The sequence below is a fragment of the Solanum stenotomum genome, chromosome 1 (assembly GCF_019186545.1).
Source record: "Solanum stenotomum isolate F172 chromosome 1, ASM1918654v1, whole genome shotgun sequence".
In the NCBI taxonomy this organism is placed as follows: domain Eukaryota; kingdom Viridiplantae; phylum Streptophyta; class Magnoliopsida; order Solanales; family Solanaceae; genus Solanum; species Solanum stenotomum.
Window position 1 is genome coordinate 79901472 of NC_064282.1, and position 8480 is coordinate 79909951.

An 8480-nucleotide genomic window follows, 5' to 3' on the forward strand; every position below is an offset into this window, starting at 1 on the left:
GAAAGGAATTACCTCACTTAATCTGTGTTTCCATGCCGTCATCAAGGTTCTAAGACATATTTTTCCTAGTGATTAGCAGACCATACTAAACAATTGATATCTCACTCTATCGTAGTTTTTTATTTTCAAATTGTTTGTCCATATATTTGATGTTAATAATTAGTAGTTTTGGACTAAACATATACATTTGTATTTTTCTCCATTTGCGCCTTTTGTCATTCACATTGTGAAATATTTCATAGACATTCGGTGAACAAATTGAAGTACACCGAAGTATATGTTGAAGATTAAAGGTTCACCAGAAATGAAACAAAATTTCTATTAAAACACATGAGGTACGTCTATAAATTTGAAACAACAAGAATATATAGAAATACAACTTGTCTTAACCGTGCTAATAATAAAATACACATGTCTTAAAATAACATGTTAAGCTTAAATAACCTAAAGTGGATTGTTAAAGACAATCAAAAGACTCAAAAAGTGATTTGGACAATTATTATGTGACTAAAATTTCAAGCAAAATGGAGCTTTAATACCAGCTAGAGCAAGAACAGATGTTGGAATTCCCCACAATGAGTCACCACATATTAGACCAGAAGCCACTGACTCAGAGGCGAATTTAGAATTTTTTGAACATGGGTACACCAAGGATAATATATTAAGTGGGGATTGGTCCAAATATGGGTGCACCAAAAAATGTATTAAATGGAAAATGATCCTTATTCCTGAAGGTCAAAAGCTCAACATTTAACCATGTGGACCAGTTAGACTTCTTATAGAACGGGTGCCAAAATATAATATTATACAAATTTTAGAGAATATATACATAAAATCTGTAGTTTTACCATATGATCGCAGGTTCCGGTGCCCTATATTTTGCCTCTAAATTCGCCATTGGAAGCCACTGCAGGTCCAAAATATTTAGCATTCTGCTCATTATACATTTTCCAACTGAATAGGATCAATGAGCCTAGACACATGTCAATGGCAAAGTATCCTCCAAGGTAAAATGGTATGGACATGCACATTGGACTCAGAACGAATCAATAAATTCTATACTTGGTCTCAAATTTCTTCAGCAGTTGAGTCACTAGGTTGATTTGAGTAGCAGCTAGAATGAAGCAAATAGAGAGGTTGAGGCAATGTTTGGGTAGAGTTCCAAAACCTTCAACGCGAAGTAGGGCGATTCCATGATACATGAGAGCATATAGTGCAGGGTATGAACCTTCTGGATCACCTAATCGATAGGCAGAGTTGAAAATCCAGAAGACTAGAGGGGTTATGACACATCCAATAGCAGTTCCAATGAGTTGGCTAAAGAATATGGAATGCGGGGATGTAAGAGTTAAGTAACCAGCCTTGAAATCTCCCGTTAAGCCAGAAGTTCTATCTAGTATGCTCATCATCAAACCACGTGAAGCAAGTTCAGCAATCACTCCACTATTCTCCAAACCAACCCAATAATTAAATATAAAAATTGCAGTTTTTCCGTAATTTTAGGCGAGGGACCAATCAGTGAGGCCGGCTCTATAAGAATTGCAAAAGACCAAGCATCATGGCAATTGCAATAAATACCTTGTATCCTTGGATACCATGAAGACTTGTTGCAGATAAGTGAGTAGAGTACCAGTCGCCTTTCTTTGCTTCAATCATTGGCTATATGAAAGCCCACAAAACTATAGCACCCATTAGCAAGGACATGTTGACCATGTAGGGGCAAAGCATACCAACTCCAACATAGGTCGACGAGAAATCAAAATAAAACCTTTTGGCATAGGCTTGGGAAAAAAATGTATGCAGGTTAGCAAATCCACAACCTTCATCACGTGTAAATATCCACTGAACAACCCCAAATATAAAGCTAAACCCAAACTATTTGAACAAGGAACCAACTTATTTCTTTGGGAGCTTTGCTCCGTTAGGAGTGTGGAAACAGTTGATCATGTATGCAATTGTCGTTCCACATAGATACGTCAACATGTACTTCATTATCATCATCTTTCTTAATGCAAGAATTGAGATTAGAGCGGGAAAGCTAACAACAAGAAGATAAGGAAGCATCAAACTAAGAGCAAGTGTCATAGTATTATTTGGTAAATTTCCTGTATCTGCCTGAGATGCTATGTATGGACTCATTCCCAACATATAACTTGCAGTCCCACTTCTAAAAGTAATGCTAACAGAAGCAACGACACACATCTGTATAATGGTATTCTCCTGCCTGGTAAAAGGTTTCTTCAACAATATTCTTTTGTTGAATAAGAGCAGTCCATGATTTAATCTCGGCGAATCCCAGTAGTCCATTAGCGACACTGAGAGAAGGGATAATACCAATAGTGAGATTGAGTTCGCAAACAATGAAGTTGAAGATTATATTGAGGATCAATCCGGTGACCATTGCCCTCATAGTAATTTGTTTGTTCCACGGGGTAACATATCTGTCCTTGAATGCATTCTTTGTTGATGTTTCCCCTGCGACTTCCCATTCTGGATCATCATTATCTCCAGTATTTGTCACCATTATTGTTAAAATGAATGTCATGTGTAATTAGTTGAATTAGTTAGTTGGTTAAGAGAGTTAGTTACAAGGCTAATTAACGATAGTTAGCTAACAACAGTGTATAAGTAAGGACCTATTTGCTAATGAGAAGCTAAGTCCGTTGATTTCAGATCTCACTGTTCCATTCAATCTCTTCTTATCTTCTTTTTAACTGCTTGTTGGAATGTATGCGTCCACTAGTTGCAATGGGACCTGGTCCTTAGCACAATAACAGAATGTAAATAAATGTTGAAACTAAAGATTGAACACACAACTTTACGTGGAAGCCTCCTTGCTCAAAGGAGTAAAACCACGACCTGTCTCACATGAATTTTCAAACTATTTTTACTTAACTTCACAAGAAACAGTAAAACACAGTTTACAAAATGAGATTAACCTGTTAATCTACACACTAAGTAATACCACCTATTACTTAACTGAGCCTAATCAATGCGTGCATTGCCACTATACTAATCCTGACTGATTAATATAGACTTTGACGTAAGACACTAAGTTGCCCACAACTAAGTTCTTATAATGATTCACCTAACGTTTGAAACGTTTCTATCATAACGAAACAATTCCTACAATATACGCACAAATACAAGCAATCAAAGTAGCAGCTAATACAGAAAGCAATGATGCACTCTATTAGGTCCCTTGTTGTTTTGAAGCTTGAATATCTCTCTTTGAATTAATGGTGAATTTGTTGTTTGTTGATTGAATATATCAATCGTGAAGAGCTATTATCCGATGTACAAACAACTTCGTCCGTTCTGATTGGTTCAAGACACTGGCACCTTACCAACCACTAATGTGACAGCTTGCCAGCTGTATAGCAGATAATCCTGGACGAACATACTCTACAGAGAACTGAGTCCCTGAACTTGTGAGGAGATCATCAAAACATCTGGGAGCATTAATACTTATCAATTTCCTCCTTTTTGATAAGGACAAACAACCTAAAAACTGCCTCACATGAGTGTTGAGCATTCATTCAAAAGTACATAAATTCCCCATGTCACTATTCCCTCTTTGTTCAATTCCCTTCTTATTTCACAACAGTTTACCAAAAATCCCCCCTTTTGACATCATTGAAAAGGAATAGCAGTAAATATATGCGAGTTGTATGCAAAGCAATTAAAAATTCATGGCCATGGGCCACACAGAGCATGCACATGTAAGCATAAAGAAAATAAGAAACATACTGAACAGGTCATACCAACAATTTGCATTAGATCACAAAAGCTAACCATATGAGTCAGCCAAAACTGTACACATAACCACTAGAGTTTCGACACAGAGATGAAGAAACAAGGGAAATAAGACTCATTTAGGATGGAAGGGGAAGGGGATTAAGGGTGCGCATTAGCAAGGACATTCCCTCATTTGCAGCCTCACGAGCCTGAATAACTTTTTTGTTGAGAGCCTTGACTTCCTTACTAAATGAGGCATTAGTCTTCAATAATTAAACCTTCTCAGCTCTCAACTCTTGCACCACTTGCTCATCCACACTACTGGTACCAGGTCCCCTCTACCTGTGTTGACTAGATACTTGGGGGTGTAAATTACATTACAAGTCTTAAATCAAAGTTGTTTTAAAAAGTTCTCATTTATTAAACCCTATTATTTCATTTATCTCCGTTCTTCCTAACTGTTCCGCATGATTTTAGTTGTTGGGATATGAGGGTTCTCCCACTTAGGTGTTAGTATGTAGGTGCCCGCAGGGCCCGGTATGTTGGGTCGTGACAATTTCTCATTGCTGATGAAAAGTAAAGATAAAAAGTTTTTCATTTGGCTCACACGGATAGGTCTGAAGGCGTTTCAACAAAATCAAGAACAACCCTCGTACCTGAAAAAATGTTGGTATTCCTGCAAAGATAGCTAGCCATCAAATGAACCCAATGACCATTTCAAAGAAAAACTGAAAACCATAAGTAAATAGGAACATAATAAAGTAGATTCTAGCATGACATGCATTTATACAACACTTATTCTACTAAAACTACAATTATCAATCGATTTAATCAGTCAAAAATAATTTGTACAAAAATAAATACAAATCAATTGATACTAGCCAGTTTATAGAAAAAAAGATGAAAAATAACTTAATTATACAAATACACGTGAATTATACAAATGAGGTGTGAATTATAAAAAATGAGGTTGCCCAAAGCAGCTTAAACTATAGCTACAACCTGTAAATATGCAAACTATAGCTGAGCCTAATTAAGTTTTCTATAATGGCTATTTGTAAAAAAAAATTCCCTATTTTTATTTGTTTTTACCTTTCATCTCTTATAAGTGACCCCATAGAGAGTATTAGGGACAAGTTTTTTTTTAATCAATTTAAGGAACATATTACATTCCTTGAGTTATCAAAAAACAAATAATTAACAACCACAATAAAAAGTAATATCGAAAAGGGTACATTTATGGACAAGCTTCTCAACTCATAGCTAAATTTGGTTGGTATTAATCCTTTTTCTTGTAGGGTTGTAATCATAGAGAAGTGTAGAAAATATAACGTTATTTTTTATTTTATTTTTTCGTAGAAAATGGTTAATTATTTGTCTGAAATGGTTAATTTGTGACAAAACAATGATCGTCACTAAATCACATGTTGATTAGAGACAATAAAATAATCATCACTAATTGCTTATTTATTAGTGACAAAAACTAAGCTCACAAATAAGTAGAAAATTTTGTGGCTAAAGCTTACACCCTTTAACTACGAACTATAATTTGTTGTTCTTGTCACAAGTTATTTTTTATGACGAAACCTTTTTCGTATAAAAAATAATAACTATTTTAAGGTAAACAATAGCTTTTCGCAAATTGAATGCACTATTAGCGACAATATTTTGTGTCACTAATAACTTAAAATTCGTTGCTAATGATACCTAATAAATGGCACAAAATTATTTTTTGGTGGGAAACTTTAGTGGACAAAAAATTACTACGAAATTAAATGTTTTGTCACTAAAAGTATATTGCTTCATGAATTTAAACACCAAATGAAAGTTTTGTCACAAATGATGAATAATTAGTGACGAATTTTGTGTTATACCTAATAATTTCGCAGCTAAATATCACATTTGTTGTAGTGTGACCACGTGCGAAAGCGAGACCAGCTACTCCCGAATGAGGCAGCACGCATGCGAACGTGCATCCCCTGGATGCCATCCGTTCACGCTTAAAAGCTTTTTGTATCCAAAAGCGTTTGTGGCAACGTAGAAACTTTCTCCACTATATTATAAATTGTGGCAAACATGTCCCTACTATTGTTTTATATGTATAAAATTAATTAAAAAATCCAAAAAAGACAAACAAAATAAATTATGGTACTCCTTAAAATTCCATGGAACACCTCAACCACATAAAAAAAAACTCATACAATATTCACTCTTAATACCCATATGGAAACTCATACAATTTTTCAACCTAAATACCCTCACTATTGAAGCCCATAGAAATTCAACCTTAAATACCACAACTTTTGAAGAATGCACAAAGGGAAAGAGAAAATTGAGATCTGCACCTACTTCTTTGTTATCAATCGGTGATTTGATAATTGGAGATTACCTAGAGAGGAACAAAGATAACCCAATTTTTTTCAAGTACTTGGCTTGATTTGTGTAGATCATAGTGAATGAGTGTTATTTTTATGAATTTCTTGGGTCTTATTATTCTTTAAATCAATTTATTTAATACTGTAATTTAATAACTAGTGTAATATATGATTAGTATGTAGATGGTCCTTAAATTTCTTTTCCATCTGAAACTGAGTGGCCATTGAAAGTCTCTTTTCATGGTTGCAATGGATGGAGGGATCAACAAATAAAATGGAAATAATGGATTCAAACGATTGAGTGTATCCATCACCCCGTATGGAAAGCTGCAGGTATTTATGGAGCTATCAAGAGTTCAGTTTATAGAGTCCAGTCAGATCATCATTTGATTTTTGGGTTGGTAGAAAGGTGGTCTTGTAAGACTTAACATTTTTGTGTTTCAGTGGGGGTGAAGCTACTGTTAGTCTTGAAGATATGATGATTTTGGGAGGCTGCTCTGGTTTGGGTGACTCAAAACAGAGAAGCCTCCCAAAATCATCATATATTCAAGAGTAATAGTAGCTTAACCCCATGAAAATACAAAAACTGTTAGTCTCACAACACCACCTTTCTACCAACCCAAAAATCAAATTTGGATCCATTTGGACTCTATAAATTGAACTCTTGATAGCTCTATAAATCCCTACAGTTTTTTATACAGGGTGATGGATAGACTCAATCATTTAAACCCATTCTTTCCATTTTATGTATTGATCCCCACATCTATTACAACCATGAAAGGAGACTTTCAATGGCCACTCAGATTCAGATGAAAAAGGAATTGAAGGATTTGTACAAACATCACTCATTCACTATGATATGCACAAATCATGTCAACTACTTGAAAAAGTTTGAGTTACCTTTGTCCCTCTCTAGATAATCTCTAGTTCTCAAATCTTCGATTGATAACGAAACGGTGGGTACATATCTCAATTTTCCCTCTTCCTAATATGGATTCATCAATAAGTGGGGTATTTAAGGTTAAATGTCTACCATCTTCAATATTTAGGGTATTTAGGGTGAAAAATTTATAAGTTTCCATATGGGTATTTATAATGAAAATTTTATGAGTTTTTTTTAGGTAGAAGAGCTTTTCCATGGAACTTTAAGAACTACCGTAATATTATTTTTTAGTTTTATTTTTAAATTCTAATTAATTTTATACATTTTAAAACAAAATAGTAGTGACATATTTGCCACCAATTATCATATAGTTGTGGGACAATTATATACTTCATAGATCACTATAACTGATATATTGTTTGACTATCAAGTCTGAAACTTAGCATCACACTATTTATGAAGGGAAACAACAATATTTTGAGTTATTTTGAGTTGATTGTGAAGGTGTTCCTTTAATCTAGCTCCTTAATGATATCGCACTTGTATTTATTTCATGCTTCTTATAAAAGGAAAACATACTAGCGTTTGTTGACGACCACGTATATAATTGGTAGGCCACACAAACATTTAAGAAATTACATGTTAATTTTAACCTTGGAATTGAGCTTAAATAAATAAGTTCCAATTTCTATTGAATTCCATATGTGTGGAATGAGTAAATGATGAGAAAGAATTGCGAGGCTCAGTTGATGACACCATCCATTGGGTAAGGTTATAAAGTGTTTTTTAGTAAGGAATGAGACTCAAGGATGAAATCGGAAGTGTAGTGAGGGGCATGTTGTTAGGCAGGAGAATAATTTAGAATTGCTTACAAAAACTATACAAACTATCTTATGCAGTCTTACCATACATTTCTATAGGAGGTTATTTTCACCACTGAAACCCCAAACCTCCTCGTCACGTTGAAGAAACTTTACTAATCACACCAAGTATTCAATTACGTTACCGGAGTAAGTAATTAGATAATTTACACACTAATTTTTTTATTCTACATTTATAATTATACAAAACCTTCCTTGTACTCTGCTCTTATTTAATAATATTATTAGTATCTTCCACATATAACAAATAATCTATATTTAGAAAGAGAAAAGGGAATAGATATGAGGGTTAGTGAATTTAAAACATATTAAAATTAACACTTAGGAATATTTATCATGACAACTACTAATCAATGCGGATCAAACTTTCAATCACTTCAGATATTCACTAACACTCTAATGTTCCATATTATCCTTCATTTTAAGTGTTGAACACTCCTTTATTATTATTATGATCAGCATATTATTATACTGAAGAAATCAAAAAGTAGAGAAATACCATAAAGACTATACAAGTAAATTAGAGAGAAGAGATTAGATATGGGCAAAGTTTGAGCAAAAATTCTTCCATTAAAGCTCAACATCATTTTGTATCTAAAGTGC

The 8480-nt window shown here is 34.1% G+C and overlaps 1 pseudogene; it reads right to left on the bottom strand.

The window, feature by feature from the left end:
* Positions 1 to 507: 507 nt before the first annotated feature.
* On the bottom strand, positions 508 to 2524 carry LOC125857190 (probable metal-nicotianamine transporter YSL7; annotated as a pseudogene).
* Between the last annotated feature and the right edge of the window lie 5956 nt (positions 2525 to 8480).